At 40.0% G+C, this 16,199-nt stretch overlaps 2 protein-coding genes across 2 annotated transcripts in view; one reads left to right on the plus strand and one right to left on the minus strand.

Moving 5' to 3' along the window:
- The window catches only part of TMEM106B (transmembrane protein 106B), a 214,412-nt gene that overhangs the window by 167,484 nt on the left and 30,729 nt on the right, over positions 1–16,199 (minus strand). The window lies entirely within an intron of this gene.
- The window catches only part of THSD7A (thrombospondin type 1 domain containing 7A), a gene marked incomplete at both ends in the record, with an annotated part of 206,302 nt that overhangs the window by 32,680 nt on the left and 157,423 nt on the right, over positions 1–16,199 (plus strand).

Raw genomic sequence — 16,199 nt, forward strand, 5'->3', positions numbered from 1 at the left:
CCAGATTCTATTCTATTCTATTCTATTCTATTCTATTCTATTCTATTCTATTCTATTCTATTCTATTCTATTCTATTCTATTCTATTCTATTCTATTCTATTCTATTCTATTCTATTCTATTCTACTCTACTCTACTCTACTCTACTCTACTCTACTCTACTCTACTCTACTCATCTTTGGGCCTAATTATTTTGGTTAGGTTCTCAGTCACATCTTTTGATTTTTAATCCAGAGAGACAACATACCTCCCTGGATTGTATGTCTGGTCTGCAGAAGGATGATTCTGTTCCTTTTGAAGATAGAATCTCCTATTACCAACATTTTCCTTTTGGGGGAGCTGCAGTTTGGGGTGCTTTTCTGTTTATCTCAGGTGTGTTTGTTGATGTGACTTTTTTAGGGATATTTGAAGTTGTTTCTTTGCTACGTGTCTGCATGTTTTCTTTGAGGGGGAGGTTGTGGGTCTGTGTGTTTCCATCTAAGAGGAGAAATTGATTGCTCAGTTTTAATGGGGCTGCTTCTGGTTGGGTAGGATTGGGCACAAGGGGTTTGCTTGTTGTATCCTGTTTCTTTCTTTGAGTATTGTGTTTCCTTCTATGTGGGACATACTTAACTTTTTGAAATTGGCTAGTTGCTGCCTGCCACCTAATTGGGCAAAAATTCATTTAAATCATTTAGAAAGAATAATTTTAAGCAAGTTTTTAATAATGTAATTGTACTTTTAGGAACATATGTGAAAGTATGTCAAGATAAAATATGTATGAGAAATTCAAGTGCATAGGCTGTCACAAATTATTATTAAATATGCTTTATAGATGGAAATTGGATGTCAGCAATATCTTTGAATGATTAAGCCAAAGATGGGAAATATACATATAATATTTTACCTACAATTATTATGCTAAAGTTTTGGGGTTATGGATAGATTAGATAATGGTATCCAAAGATTTTAACTTAGTTTTAGATACATTATTGAGTAAAATTTCAGAAGAATCAAAAGACCTCCAAAGTCACATTGTTCTCCAGGAATTTAATTTAGTGGATGTATGGCGACTACTTAGTCCCAATACACAACAGTGTACATGTTTTATCTATCCTACTTGGCAAATATTCAAAACTGGATTATTTTTAATATGTTGTTTAATAGTTAATAATGTCACTGTCTTTGAATAAAAATTTCCCAGTTATTGTGAGATGGTACTTAATATACCCCTTTGCTGGAAGATTTGAAGTTTGCAGAACAATAAAAGAATGCTATCAATACATTTATTTTATCTAAACAGAGTTTCAGCTGATCTGAGACAGTTCCAGATGCATTTAAAGCTTTCAGTGATGACTGTGACATAGCTTTGGCAGTTTAAAATACATTCTATTGTTTTGAATTGCAAACTGAAATTGAATGGTCATTTTTGTTTGCTTTCTGAATTGACTGTGCTAGCTGCAGCATTTTTCAGTACTGTTATTTTACTGTTTCATTGTGGCTCATATAACATCTCTGTTTGTAAGGCTGAAATTATAAATATTTATTTGTACCAATAGAACTGTGCATGATATAACTGTGTTGCCATATATTCTCCAGTCGCTGTTCTTCTACGGAGCATCTTCTTCTGTCATTTCATTTATTTATAAATTCAACTTTTTCCCTTCCTCTTCTTGACCTTCCTGCAATACTTGCACCCTAAACATTTCATTAGGACAGATTTTTGTGTTTAATTGCTTATTTGGGGCATTGGAGGGTCTTGAATTATTCATAGTGTCTCCTCATGCTAGATCAGTATGCTTATGCTTAATACTAAATCAGAGTTGAGGGCAGAGTGCAAAAGAAAGAAAGAAAAACAGAAAAAATTCTGTGCTATACAGTGTGGGCACAATTGTTAGGCAAATTGTATTTTGAAGGATTAATTTTCTTATTGAATAACTACATTGCTTTCAGTCAATCCAAAATGTTATTAAACCTCAAGCCTGAATATTTAAGAAAGTAATAGTGAGCTTTTGGCTTTCTTAGGAGAATATCTATGTGTGCACAATTTTTGGGCAACTACTAGTATGCAGAATTAGTATGCAACTAAGACACTGTTAGAGAGGTCTACAGTTTTCCTTCACCATAAATCTCCCATTTAAGAAAGGCCAACAAGGTCTCAATAGGGTTTAGGTTAGGTGAGGTAAAGGGCCATGTCATTATCCATTCATCTTGAAGGTCTTTAATGGCAAGCCACACAGTGGAGTACTTCGATGTGTGTGATGGGACATTGTCCTGCATAAAAATCATGGTCTTCTTGAAAGATGCAGACTTTTTCCTGTACCACTGCTTGAAGAAAGTGTGTTCTAAAAATTGGCCATAGGTTTGGTAGTTGATTTTGAGTCCATCTTCAACCTGAAAAGGTCCAACTAACTCATCTTTAATAATACCAGCTCATACCAGAACCCCTCCTCCACCTTGCTGGTGTCTTGAGCTGAACTGGAACTCTGCCCGTTACTGATCCAGCCATGACCCCATCCATCTGGTCCGTCAAGAGTTACTCTCATCCTATCACTCCATAAAGCCTTTGAAAAATCTGTCTTCAGATGTTTCTTGGCCCAATCTTGCCATTTCAACTTATGTCTCTTGTTCAGTGGTAGTTGGGTTTCAGCCTTCCTTACTTTGGCCATGTCTCTGAGCACTGAACACCTTGTAGTTCTGGGTACTTCCAGGTAGGTTGCAGTTCTGGAATATGACAACACTGGAGCACAATGGGTTCCTAGTAGCTTCATATTTGATTCTTCTAAAATCTTTGGCAGTTAATGTGCATCTTTTTCCCTCAACACATTTCTTGCAACAAAATGTTTGATGGTTTTATGATCATGCCACAATATCTTAGCAGTTTCAAGAGTGATGCATCCCTCTGAAAGACGTTTTACAATTTTTGACTTTTTAGAGTAAGTTAGATCTTTTTTTGGCCCATTTTGTCTGAGCAAAAGAAGCTGCCTAATAATTATGCACACCTTGATATAGGATGTTGATTTCCTTAGGCCACACGTTCCCTCATTACACAAATACACATTACCTGATATGCTTATATCCACTAAGCGTTCAGGTTTCTACAGTTTGGAGGTAGAAAATATGCATAAAAATGATGATGTGGTCAAAATACTCACCTGCCTAATAATTGTGCACACAGTGTATTTGCAAGGCAGCAAGCAAGTCTATCCTTTAAAGTGAATTTGTTTATTCAGTCTATTTTAGATTTTCATGTTTATATGTTTTCTCCAACACAGCAAAATATAAATTTAGTAATTCAAACAATTATGCAGTCACCTGATTCCTATTTATGACTGTTATCATACTTTGTGACCTTCTGGCAAGCAAAGTCAATGGGGTAGCCAGATTCACTGTACAACTGTGTTACTAACTTAACAACTGCAGTGATTCACTTAACAACTGTGACAAAAAAAGTCATAAAATGGGACAAAACTCACTTAATAACTACCTTACTTAGCAACAGACATTTTGGGCTCAATTGTGAACATAAGTCAAGAACTACCATATTTTCCGGCGTATAAGACGACTTTTTAACCCATGAAAATCTTCTCAAAAGTCAGGGGTCGTCTTATACGCTGGGTGCTGAAACTTTAGGGACAGGGCTGGCTGGAAAAGCTGGAGTGGATCTCCCATTTTGTCTGCGCAGGGAAAGCGGGACCAATTGGAGAAGAAGCTGCAGTCTGTGATTTTTTTTACAGGCTGGGGGCTGGGCGTCTTTCCTTCTAAAGTTGAAGAGCAGCTGCAGTCTATCCCAACTTGAAAGGCAGGTGGGGAATGCAGCAGTCAGAGCAGCTGCTTAGCTCTAAGGACACATTTGACTCAGGAACTGGGCGGGCTGGCTGGAAAACCTGGAGTGGATCTCCCATTTGGTCTTTTTTTTTAAAAAAATCCCATTTATATCCCGCCCTTCTCCGAAGACTCAGGGCGGCTTACAATTTAAAGTACAAATCAATGTGCTTAGCAACAGCCTTCATTCTATGTATATGCCTGCTTATTAGGGCTTTTGCCCCCCCCAGCAGCATTATTACAAAGTCAGCTTATTGCCCCCAACAATCTGGGTCCTACCTTGGAAGGATGGAAGGCTGAGTCAACCTTGAGCCTGGTGGGACGCGAACCTGCACTAATTGCAGGCAGCTGGTGTTACTTAAGGCTCTGCGCAGGGAAAGCTTTAGAGTAAATTACGAAAAGTTTTATCCACTTGCACTGTTTTATGTTTACATGTTTGATGACAAACAGCCTTATGTTTATAAGTGACAGTTTTCCTACAAAGTACCTGCATGTCATAAGCATTTGAATTAAAATTGCCATATTAAAATCAAATCAGATGTTTTTTAATTTTTATTTGGTGTGCGTTGGAAGAAGGGTAGTCTTATATGGCGAGTATAGCCCAAACCCTATAATTTAACAGGAAATGTAGGGGGTCGTCTTATACGCCTAGTCGTCTTATACGCCGGAAAATACGGTATCTGTAATGAATTGATTCTAATATATAGCTATAGCAAAAGAAGATCAGCATTGGAAAATTATTATCAGTCCAACGACTCTTTTGCCTTACAGTTGACTTTTTGACTTTTTGAATGGCTGAGTCATCCTCAGAGGTAATCAGAGCAGCTACAACAGGTAGACTTACAAACATATCTCCCTTCCTGCACATAACATGACATTAATTTTCTTTATATATCACTATATATCATTAGCAAGCATGAAGTGGGTCTGTACATTGTGGGCTCCTTGACCTGACCACAACACCAGATTTTCTTTTTTTGGTATAAATTTTATTAGTTTTTATAGGGTTAAGAATAAGGTGGGGCTGGAGTTTGGGTTAGGGTTAGGATTAGGGTTAGGGTTGAGGTTCTCAATATTTAGCAAACAGCATAATGTCTGGGTTCATGTGTTTAACAAACAATAGATAATAGTTAATTATCATAAACAATAAATTAATCACTTGATAGTCTTCTTGCTAATATATATTCAAAATTACATATCACATTCCTTTCTCTCTAACTTGTTTTTCTAGCCATTGATAGAAATTATCTCATTTTCTAAAATACACTGAGTCTTCTTTCTCTTTTATCTTTAAAGTCTATCTATCCATTTCTGCACACTCTAAAATTTTCTTAATTAGTACTTCATCAGCTGATAATTTTTCATTTTTCCAGTGTTGGGCATATACAATTCTTGCTGCAGTTAGTATGTGTAGAATTAAATATATGTAATCTTTCTCATAATTTGCTCCTATTATTCCTAACAAAAATAATTATGGCTTAAAGTCTGTTTGTTTTTTAGTCATTTTCTCCAACCATAAATGTATTTTAACCCAAAATCATTTTGCTTTAGGGCATGTCCACAGATATGATAATAAGTACCTGGTCTTTGTTTGCATTTCCAACAGTTGTTTGAAGTATTTTTTGCTAATCTCACTGGTGTCATATGCCATCTGTAAAACATTTTATATAAGTTTTCTTTATATGCCACTGCTTCAGTTAATTTAACATTTCTTTCCCATAACTTTTGCCAGTCTTCTAATTTATATTATATCCAAAGTTCTTTGCCCAAGTTATCATGGACAACCAGTATTCTTTGGCCAATGGGACTCACAGCTTGCTCATCCTTCCTGATCAGATTGGATGGTTAGAAACAACTGGGAAGACCCAGTCCTAAACTATGAAGAAATTTAAAGGTGATAACCAGCACCTTGAGTTGTATCTAGAAGCACACTGGCAATCAATGCAGCTCATGTAACAGTGGTGTTACTACATGCTGCATAACTGGTGCCACTGACTACCTGTGCTGTTGCATTCTGCACCAGTTGAAGCTTCCAAATGCTTTTCAAGGGACAGCCCCATATAGAATGCATTATATTATTCAATGTGCTTGTAATACAAACCTGAACATTTTTTCAGCCATAAATACATGAACACAAAAACAACTTCTCTCTCAGCAAGAGAGGCCTTGAAATTTGGGATAGGGGAATTATCATGGCTTGTAACCAGTTCTATGTGGGACAAACAGGAAAGCAATTGAAAACAAGGGTTCATGAACATCAACTAGCAGTTAAAATGACATGATCAAAAATCCCTGATCTCAATCCACATTGATGATAAACAACACCAATTTGATTGGGAAGGAACAAAGGTTATTGGGTGTACCAACACCCGCCACGCACGTGAGTTTATTGAGGCCTGGTATTCTACTAAAGGAGTAATAAACAGGTATATTCATCTAGATCCAGCATATCAATATGTAAGAAACCAGACCATTCAAAGTGCCAATCAACAAGAACCAATCAGCTGCTCAGAATTCAAATATAGCTCCAAACAATCAACTGCATGACCAACTGACCCACAAGATATTTATGAGATAAGGAGAATAGGACAAGAAAATCCTGCTGATGATGTTAACTAGTTTGGTAACAAAATGTTCAGAAGTTATATTAAAACAAGCTTGGAGAACAAACCACAGCCAGGATCTTGGGGAAAAAACCCTGTGAACCAGGTGTGAGCCATGGACAGAAGACTGTTTCTTAAATGTGATAGGGAAACACTGAAATACCAGTGCTTTTGTCTACATATTATGGATAATTTGTTTTAATTATAATGGTTGTGGTAATATAATGCTTGGCTTCAAGGAGACTGTGAGCTGTTTCATTCTTTATGTAAATGATTTTGATATATAAAAAAAGAAAAGACAAATGGGAAGATGCCAGAAAATGGGTCAAATGTAAGTAATTTACTCCCACAATGATTTTTTCACCCTAGCTCAGGGGTAGGCAACCTTGGCTCTTTTATGACTCGTGGACTTCAACACCCAGAATTCCTGAGCCAGTTGAAGTCCACGAGTCATAAAAGAGCCAAGGTTGCCTACCCCTGCCCTAGCTTAATAAGATATTGATAAATTTATTCCTCATATCCGTTCTACTATTTCAGTTCAATAAAGTGAAGTCATTTTATTGACGTCAATTAAAGTCATACAGCTCTGGCAAAAAGCAGAAATGAAACATTTTAAGATATTTTTTTGTATTTATGTTTGTCAAGCATCTATTTTCATATGAAAAAAATTACTGCCTTATACTATTTCTACCACCATTGTTGAAAACACATTTGATTTATATGTTTTGCTTACTAACCTTGCAATATCTTATCTTCTTGTCACGGAATAATTAACATACCGACCAGAGGAGGATGGACCGTGGTTCATTTGCATGGTGAATATCAAAGAAAGAAAATCCGAGGCATATTCTATTGTAAAACTTTTAATAAGAAAACAAAAGACCTAAACTGACTACATTCTCTCATCAGGCAGAAGAGAAAAGTTAGAAAGTAACTGTGAGAAACTTTTTCTAGGCAAGCGCACAAAACAGTCTAAAACCATAACATAGCTGGACATATGGGATTCACTATGATTACATGATAAGATAATAACGCAGGTGCAGAGAGCAGAGGAAAAATGTACAGACAAAAACGAGCTGCTGACAAAATTTTAAAAAACGGCAGTGACACTTCTACTACTTAAAAAGCCATGTCCCCTATTTTTGATACTGATAAATTAAATAACATGCTACCTCAGTTTCAGTGTATGTCTATTGGTATGCCTAGATAATTCTACCAAGTTATTTAACCACTTTTTAAATAAACACCTCAAACAGACAGTAATTTTGAGTGATGCTGGCAAGGCCAAAACCAGCAGTTGCCAGGCTAGTGAGAACCATTATGTAAACTCTTATCAGCTGCTTCCCAAGGCTGTCAAGAGGTGTGTCTATTAACTTGGAAAGGTGTAAAGAATAAATAAAAATCTCTATGGTTTTGATTCCAACTTTACTCACTTGGCAAATCCTCTCTGTAGAGAAATTCAAGCATGTCTGCAGTACAGTCTAATTCATCTGAGTTATGTTCGAGTCTTTTGTCAGATAAGGCAATTGATTTCTGATAAACCAATGCCTGTGCAAAAACAAAAATCACGATTTTATCACAGACTGACATAAGTTGGCAAAATTCCATGTAATATTGATTTTTTTCTATGCATTCTAAATATTTTTTAAAAAGAAGATTAAAAAGTATATGATAAAGAATTTGATGTGATGCCAGAGAATGTAGCTATGTTTAACATTTGCTGATAAATAAATCCAAACATGTTTGATAAGTATAATGAATGCTAACTAGTATTTTTACTATTCTTTAAAAGGTACAACAAATATATTGTTCCATACAGAAAATAGAAGAGTCCAATGTCCTTCACTTATCACTAAATTTCAACATAGCATGAAGGAAAACTTTAACAAATCTGCTAATTTGAACAAAAATCTTTTTAAACTGCCAAAGTACCAGTAAGTGTTGACCTGATTTATTAATGTGTACACAATTAGAATGTCTCCAGCCTATGAGATTTTCCCATGCCTTTCATTTATCTAATTACTTCAAAAGTTGCCATGAAGAAAGAAAATAATGGTCTGATTTAGAAAGGCAATTCATTATAATTGATGCTTTTTCATAATTAAAAATCACTCCAAGCTGCATTTGTAAAAATAATTATATATAAATGAAAATACTAAATTTAATTTAATTTAGTTTAATTTATTTTTATCCCTCCTTTATTATAAGTAACTGAATGATTTTCTTGCATCTTGTTTTCCATATTATTCCATGAATCCAAACTAACTTAATCACACTGAGTTCCTGGATTGAGGGAAGGCAAAGGATTACGCGGAGACAGCAGGTTCAGCTTCACGATTTATTGAGGAACACCAAGGCAAAAACAGTGGGGTTACAGCTCCCTTATATAGTCCGCTGAATGTTGGTTCTGCCAATCACTGGACCCGCTGCTTTCCCGCTCGACGGCAGGGCCAATCGTCTGCGTTGGTTCCTGACAGCTAGGGTCCGCGTGTGGAGCTGTCAAAGTTGCGCCTGCGTATTAGCTGCCGGCAAATTGACAGCTGTCAAATTGCCGCGTGCTGAACTGTCAAGGGAGATTTACCTCACGAACCTTTTCCAACTTGCTGTAACACAACTAATCAATATGTCATTAACATGTGAACACTTATAACAATAACTGATGCATACATATCACCCCTTACCCCTCCCCTGAACTGGTGCCATTCCTCTCCCTCCGTTGTTGTGTTTTGCCCCCCCCACTCGAAGTCTCATAAATATGCTGGCGGTTGTCTTTTTCGGCAGGAGTGTCTTGGGGTTCCGACGTTCTCTTGTTCCCCTTCCCCTGGTGCTGGTTGGTAGAATGTGGGGATTTGTCGGGTTTCAGTTTGTATTTGAGGTGCTGTGCAGGGCGGGGTGGGCGGAGGAATGTTTTGGGGTTGTCGCTTCCGCAATTGATCTAAATGTCTGCGGATGTGTTCGTTGTGTTGGGTTTGTATAGTGTAAGAAAGTGGCCCTGTTTGGTCGATTATGGTACCTTGTAACCATTTTGGACCTGATGCATAGTTACGGGCCCATACGGTTTGTCCAATGGAAAAAGTTCTTGATGGAAGGGGATGTTCGTTTTCAATGTTGCCTCTGTCTGGGTGCATTCTGTCTAAACGGGTGATCAGTCTTCGTCCCCATCGTAGTTCCGCTGGTGATTTTCCGGTGGTGGTACAAGGTGTGGAGTGCTGGGCGAGAAGGTATTGGGAGAGTCTGCGATGCCAGTTGCCTTGAACAATTTTTCTGAGGGCGTCCTTGGTGGTTCTCACCATGACTTCAGCCATCCCGTTGGAGGAGGGGTGAAGGGAGCTGATGTTACGTGTTTAATAGAGTTGCCCCTCATGAAAATCTGAAATTCGCGGGATGTAAATTGGGGTCCATTGTCAGTGACAAGGGTGTCAGGGAGGCCATGTGTCGCAAAAAACCCTCGTAAAGCCTGAATTGTGTTATTAGAAGTGGTGCTGTGGATTGGGGCAATTTCCAGCCATTTGGAGAAACTATCTACGGCTATGAGGAATGTTTGCCCTTGGAACGGTCCTGCAAAATCCAGGTGGACCCTGGACCATGGGTTCTTTGTTGCCTCCCATCTGTGTGGTGTGTTTTGCAGTGGGGCAGATCTTGTCAGCTGGCAAGGGTAACAACCTGCGACGTAATTTTCTATGTTGGTATCTAGGTCCGGCCACCACACATAGCTTCTAGCTAGGGCTTTCATTTTTACGATCCCTGGGTGGCCCTCATGCAGTGTTATTAATGTCCTTTCTCTGTGCAATTGGGGAACTACGACCCTGTTTCCCCATAGAAGGCACCCTAAGTGTGCTGAGAGTTCGTGTCGTCTAGCATAGTATGGTTTAAATTCCTCCCCTGGGCATGTGGTCAGCCATCCTGCGGAGACCCATTGGTATATTCTGCTGCAAATTCTGTCGGTGGCTGTGGCTGTGGAAATGTCCTTAGCTGTCAGGGGGGTGTCTGGCAGATCTGAGATTGCCAGGATCCGCCCAGCCGGAGCTGGGTCTGGGTCAGATTCAGGCAGGGGAAGTCTGCTTAGCCCGTCAGCGTGCCCTAATTCCCTCCCCGGTTTGTGGACTAATTTGAAGGAATAAGCTGATAAGAAAGTTGACCAGCATAATGTTCTGGGTGAAAGTATTTGTGGGGTTAGCTTGTTCCACGTGAATATGCCCAGAAGGGGTTTGTGATCGGTGAATATGGTAAATGTTCTACCGTATAGGTAGTCGTGGAACTTTTTGACCCCCGCAACGATGGCTAGCGCCTCTCTATCGATTTGGGCGTAATTTCTTTCTGCTTTTGTTAGGGTCCTAGAATAGAATGCTATGGGTTTTTGTTCTCCCGAGTCCGATAGATGACTTAATACTGCCCCAATACCGTATGGCGATGCATCGCAGGCGATGCAGAGGGGAAAGTCTTCCCTGAATAGTGTCACTGTAGAACTATGGCACAGGGCGTTTTTGAGTTTTTTGAAACTGGCATCGTGTACCGATGTCCAGAGCCAGGGCCGTCCCTTATCTAGGAGGCGGTGCAATGGCTCGGCTAGGGTAGCTTTATGTGGTAGAAATGCGTGATAAAAGTTCAAGAGTCCTAAGAACGCCTGTAACTCTTGCTTATTTTTTGGTGTTGGGGCTGCTTTGATAGCTTTAATTTTGGCATCGGTGGGGTGTACCCCTTGGGCATCAATTTTATAACCTAAAAATTCTGTTGAGGGGACTCCTATCTGGCATTTTTGTTTGTGAAGTTTGAGACCAGCTGTTCTGAATCTTGTCAGAACAGCTGACAGGCGCTCTGCTAAATTTTCTTCGTTTTCGCCTGCGATTAGGACATCATCAAAATAGGGGCATACCCCAGGAATTCCTTTTAAAGTTTTTTCCATTATTTCTTGGAAGATTCCTGGGGCAGCCGAAATGCCAAATTGTAAGCGTTTGACTTTGAAAGCCCCGCGGTGAGTTACAATCGTTTGCGCATCTGCGGTTTCAGGAGTTACTGGAAGCTGCAAATACGCTTGCGCCAAATCAAGTTTGGCAAAAATGGCGCCGGACCTGATCGAAGAGAGGACGTCTTTCACCGCGGGGACCGGGTAAGCATGTGCGTTGAGTGCCCTGTTTAGAGTAGCTTTATAATCCGTGCATACGCGAATTTGGCCATTAGGTTTTATAGGTGTAACTATAGGGGTTTCCCAGGTCCCTCCGTCGGTGGGTTCTAGGACTCCTATTTTGACGAGGCGGTCCAGCTCGTCCTCAATTTTTGTTTGAGGGCGAACGGGACCCTACGGGCTCGAATTCTAATGGGAGGTATGTCTGGCTTTAACTTAAGGTTGATGGGGGGCCCTGTGTAAATTCCTAGGGAACCGTCAAAGACGTCTGCAAATTGTTTGCAGACGTCTTCGAGGTTTGCGGCCTGTACTCTGTTGATGCCCGTTAGTTGTATGCCAAGTGCCCTGAACCAATCTAGGCCGATTAGGTTTGACCTGTTTTCTTGTGTCACTAGGACTTTGAGGGGGCCTCGGAATTTTTTGAATTCCACTAGAATTTCTGCTTGGCCCCTCAGGGGTATTGGGGACTTCTGGTAATCTGCTAGGTTCACCTGGGGAGGTTTTAAGGGAATTTGCCTCCTGTTAATCTGGCAAATTTCCTTGAAGGTCTGCCCTGAAATGAGGGTGACGGCAGAGCCGGAGTCCACCTCTAGTTCACAAGGTACCCCTTGAAGTTTGGCTTTAATTTTTACTTTAGGGGTTAACTTGTGGCTGCCCCCCCACCTTCCGTTCTGTTAATAGCCTGTACTAGGTGGCTTGGGGGCCTGATTTTTTCCCAGCTTCGGGGTGTCATACCTGGGGACGTTGTTTCAACTTCGTGAAGCTCCCCACGGTTGCGGCTTCTGCATGCGGTTTTGATATGCCCCAATTTTCCGCAGTTGTGGCACCGAGCGTTTCTAAATCTGCAGGAGGACCTGATGTGGTTCCCTCCGCAGCTGGCGCAAGTGACTCGGGGCTCACGGTTGATATTCTTGGGTCTTGCCCCTTCCTTGTTGTCGGGTTTTCGGCTTTGGAGCTTTTCGAATCGACGGTGGATGGCGTCCACGTCAGTGAGATCTTCTATTTCGTCTTGGTCTCTGGGGACTATTTCCCCATGATTCGCGGCCCTGGTTTGGTTTTGTTGAGCCTTGGTGAAGTCTTTGGAGTGGGTGTCTTCGTATGCCTGAATCTCTCTAGTGACTTCGGCTAGATTCAGGGCCGGTTTTGCCATTATTTTCTTTTGGAGGTGCTCGTCTCGGAGGCCGATGACCAGTTGGTCCCTTATCCGGTCCTCCAGGTCTGGGAAGTGACACCATCTGGCAGCCTGTCTCACTCCCGATACGAAGTCTGCTGCCGTTTCCCTGGGTCTTTGGCGGTGCCTCGCGAACTGGACCCTCCAGTAGATTTCGGAATGGGTCGGCATGTAGTGCTTGCTGAGCTTCTCTGTTAGCTCCGCGTAGGTTACCTGCGCGACCGGCTCTGGGCTGCACAGACCGACGGCCACGTCGTACACCGCGGTTCCGCTGAGGTACAAGAGTGCGGCCGCCTTAGCTCGGTCGTCGGTTATCTTGCTGACCAACAGGTAACCTTCAATTTGGCCAAGGTGCGATTCCCAGCGCTCGGGAAATCGAGTATCAAACTCGCGTATCTGGCCGAATGCTGCCATGCTGTCTCGGTTCTCCTTCGGCTTGCTTGAGGTGGAAGTTACAACTTCCCGTGACTTAGCTCAGAGCCTCCAGAAGGAACCCTTCCTAAGCTCAGTGACTTCAGCTAGCAAGCCGATCCCACCTTCGTCGCCAGTGGATTGAGGGAAGGCAAAGGATTACGCAGAGACAGCAGGTTCAGCTTCACGATTTATTGAGGAACACCAAGGCAAAAACAGTGGGGTTACAGCTCCCTTATATAGTCCGCTGAATGTTGGTTCTGCCAATCACTGGACCCGCTGCTTTCCCGCTCGACGGCAGGGCCAATCGTCTGCGTTGGTTCCTGACAGCTAGGGTCCGCGTGTGGAGCTGTCAAAGTTGCGCCTGCGTATTAGCTGCCGGCAAAGTGACAGCTGTCAAATTGCCGCGTGCTGAACTGTCAAGGGAGATTTACCTCACGAACCTTTTCCAACTTGCTGTAACACAACTAATCAATATGTCATTAACATGTGAACACTTATAACAATAACTGATGCATACATATCAGTTCCTACACAGTTTTGGCAAATATTCTTTATATTACATGAATATGGGAAATTGCTTTCTAAAACATGTGAGTGTTGATTAATTTAGAAAAATATTAGTGTTAGAAGTAGCTGGCAGTATTTCTTCACAATTTCAGCAGGATGTTTTTTCTGAGATGTCAAAGATGAAATATTGGATGTTTTGATTGCAAACCATGTGGGCCAATATTAAGCTTTATCTTCATTGTTGGTCTCAGTGGGTTCTTAGTGAAGTCAACATATAACACTTGATTTTATGCTAGCTAACTAATTGTTTAATTAGAGAGTCAGTTTGGTATTGTGGTTAAGGCACCAGGCTAGAAACAAGGGTACTGTCAGTTCTACTTCCACCTTATGTACAAAACCAGCTGAGTAACTGCTTTTCTTACTTAGCTCTAGGAAAGAGGCAAGGGGAAGCCATTTCGGAACAAATTTCTCAAAAAATCAATAACCAGGGACTAGTCCAGGCAGTTATGATAAATCATGAGTCAAAACCATTAATTATTATATAATATTCGAATGTCAAATATTCATTTTATTTTTAATATGCTCAAATGTTAAATTTTATACAAGATTGAAAGATATATACTGTATAACAATGCAGGAATCCACTCTTCATGATAACTTATTGCTAGACCAAAATAATCAAAAAGATCATTAATGTCTAATAGTGGGTTTCCCTCTATAGTTTTTGAATTTGCAGTGTAGTGGGAAGAATAGAAAGTGTCTGTTTGGAACACAAGTTTAGGTAAGAGGTGGTGAGGAATTTGCATTTGGGCTGGAGGATGAGAAACTTAGGATCTCACTGAGAATCTGAAAGGGAATTTAAGCATTTGTTACAAGTTGCAGGACTAATTGTTACTACAATGCAGAGTTCTTTGTTGCAAAAACCAACAGTAGACAACTACTGTTTTCCAAAATGGTATACTGTATATTCATTACAAAAATCTTAAACTCTGTGGATTTTTCTTAGCTACAAAAGTGCTGATTGCCCAATATAATAAAATGCACTATATATATTTTTAGAAGAAATCTTGATTTTAAAAAAAGTGTTCAAAAATAATACCTTCTTTGAGCATCTTTTTTCATCTTTATTGCTTTTATTCTTCACATAAGCAGGTTTCCCCATGCAAAAAGCTGTATTTTCTTTTCCTAATATATCTGATTTGAATGAAGCTTTTACAATATATACAATTTGTATTCAGTTTTCCTAAATACACACTCAATGAATTTTTAAGCACCTAAAGGACTGCAGATGTGTTAGTGCCATGGTGGTGAACCTATGGCACGTGTGCCACAGGTGGCCTGCAGAGCCCTCTGTGTGGGCACCTGCACTGTCGCCCCAGTCCTAGGCCTTCACCTGGGTTTTATAAAACCTTTTCACTTTAGGCCTCCGCCACCATATGCAAAAAAAAAGTTTCAATCAATCAATCAATCAATTTCAACTTTTCGTGGGGGAAAAAAAGACCTCGTAAGTTGGAATTGATTGAACTTTTTAGTCCCACCCAGTCTGCCGTTACCACTGCAGCCACGCCCACCCAATTGGCCACACCCACTCATTGGGCCATGCCCACCCGGCACCTGACAATACATAAGTGGGTTTTGGGTTGCAGTTTGGGCATTCGGTCTCTAAAAGGTTCACCATCACTGTTTTAGTGCATACACTGATTTTTTTTCTGCTCCTGATGGATTTCCAGTTCCTAACTTATAGACTGTATTTCAAATGGTAGAATATCCCAAGAAAAATATCCCCTTCCTCTTAATGCACAGATGCTATTTTCAGTCACAAATATCTGATAGTGAAAGATGTGATTGGGTACCTATATGAGATTATGCCCACAAAAAGAAAAGAATATAAATTTTACAAAGAGCCACAGAATCTCTAGCTCCCCCACATTGATGGGATTGGTACTGTAAATGCTGTTTGTAACAGAACTCTGCATTGCAGTTACTATATAAATCAGCTTAGACAACTAAAATAATTGCCACTTAGACATTTGGTGTTTATAAAAGAGAACTCTTGAAATTACGTTTTTACTTATTTATGTCCAACCACTTTCTAGAAGTCCAGAGAGTGCTGCAATACATTAAAGTGAATTTCCAATGTAACTTTTAGCTGAACAGTAATACAAAGAGACATTTGCAAGTTTCTGTTTTAAATCTGTAATGAGCATGCTTATCTCTAACTTTGTATTCTAAAGAGTGAAATTCTTTAACTGCCCACAGTAGTTGAGGTTAAATGCAGAATACCAGCTGCTGAACCTTTGAAGACATCAATGCAGACCAAAAAATATCATGATGGTTAATTACAGAAATACTGTTGTTAGGCCAAGGAAATAACATGATGGATCTACATGTAGATAAATTAATTTTTTTTACTCTGAAATTGAAGTATTTGTACTATGAATCACATAAAGTAAATAAAACTTACTTTAATGAGTTGGTACAATTTCAGCAGAAACTTTGAATAGATTGGAATTTTAAAATGAGAAATTCTAATTAGTATATAGGAGAGGCTTTTCTGCCCACAGCACCAAACTGCCCAA

Source organism: Vipera ursinii (genome assembly GCF_947247035.1).
Source record: "Vipera ursinii genome assembly, chromosome: Z".
NCBI lineage: Eukaryota > Metazoa > Chordata > Lepidosauria > Squamata > Viperidae > Vipera > Vipera ursinii.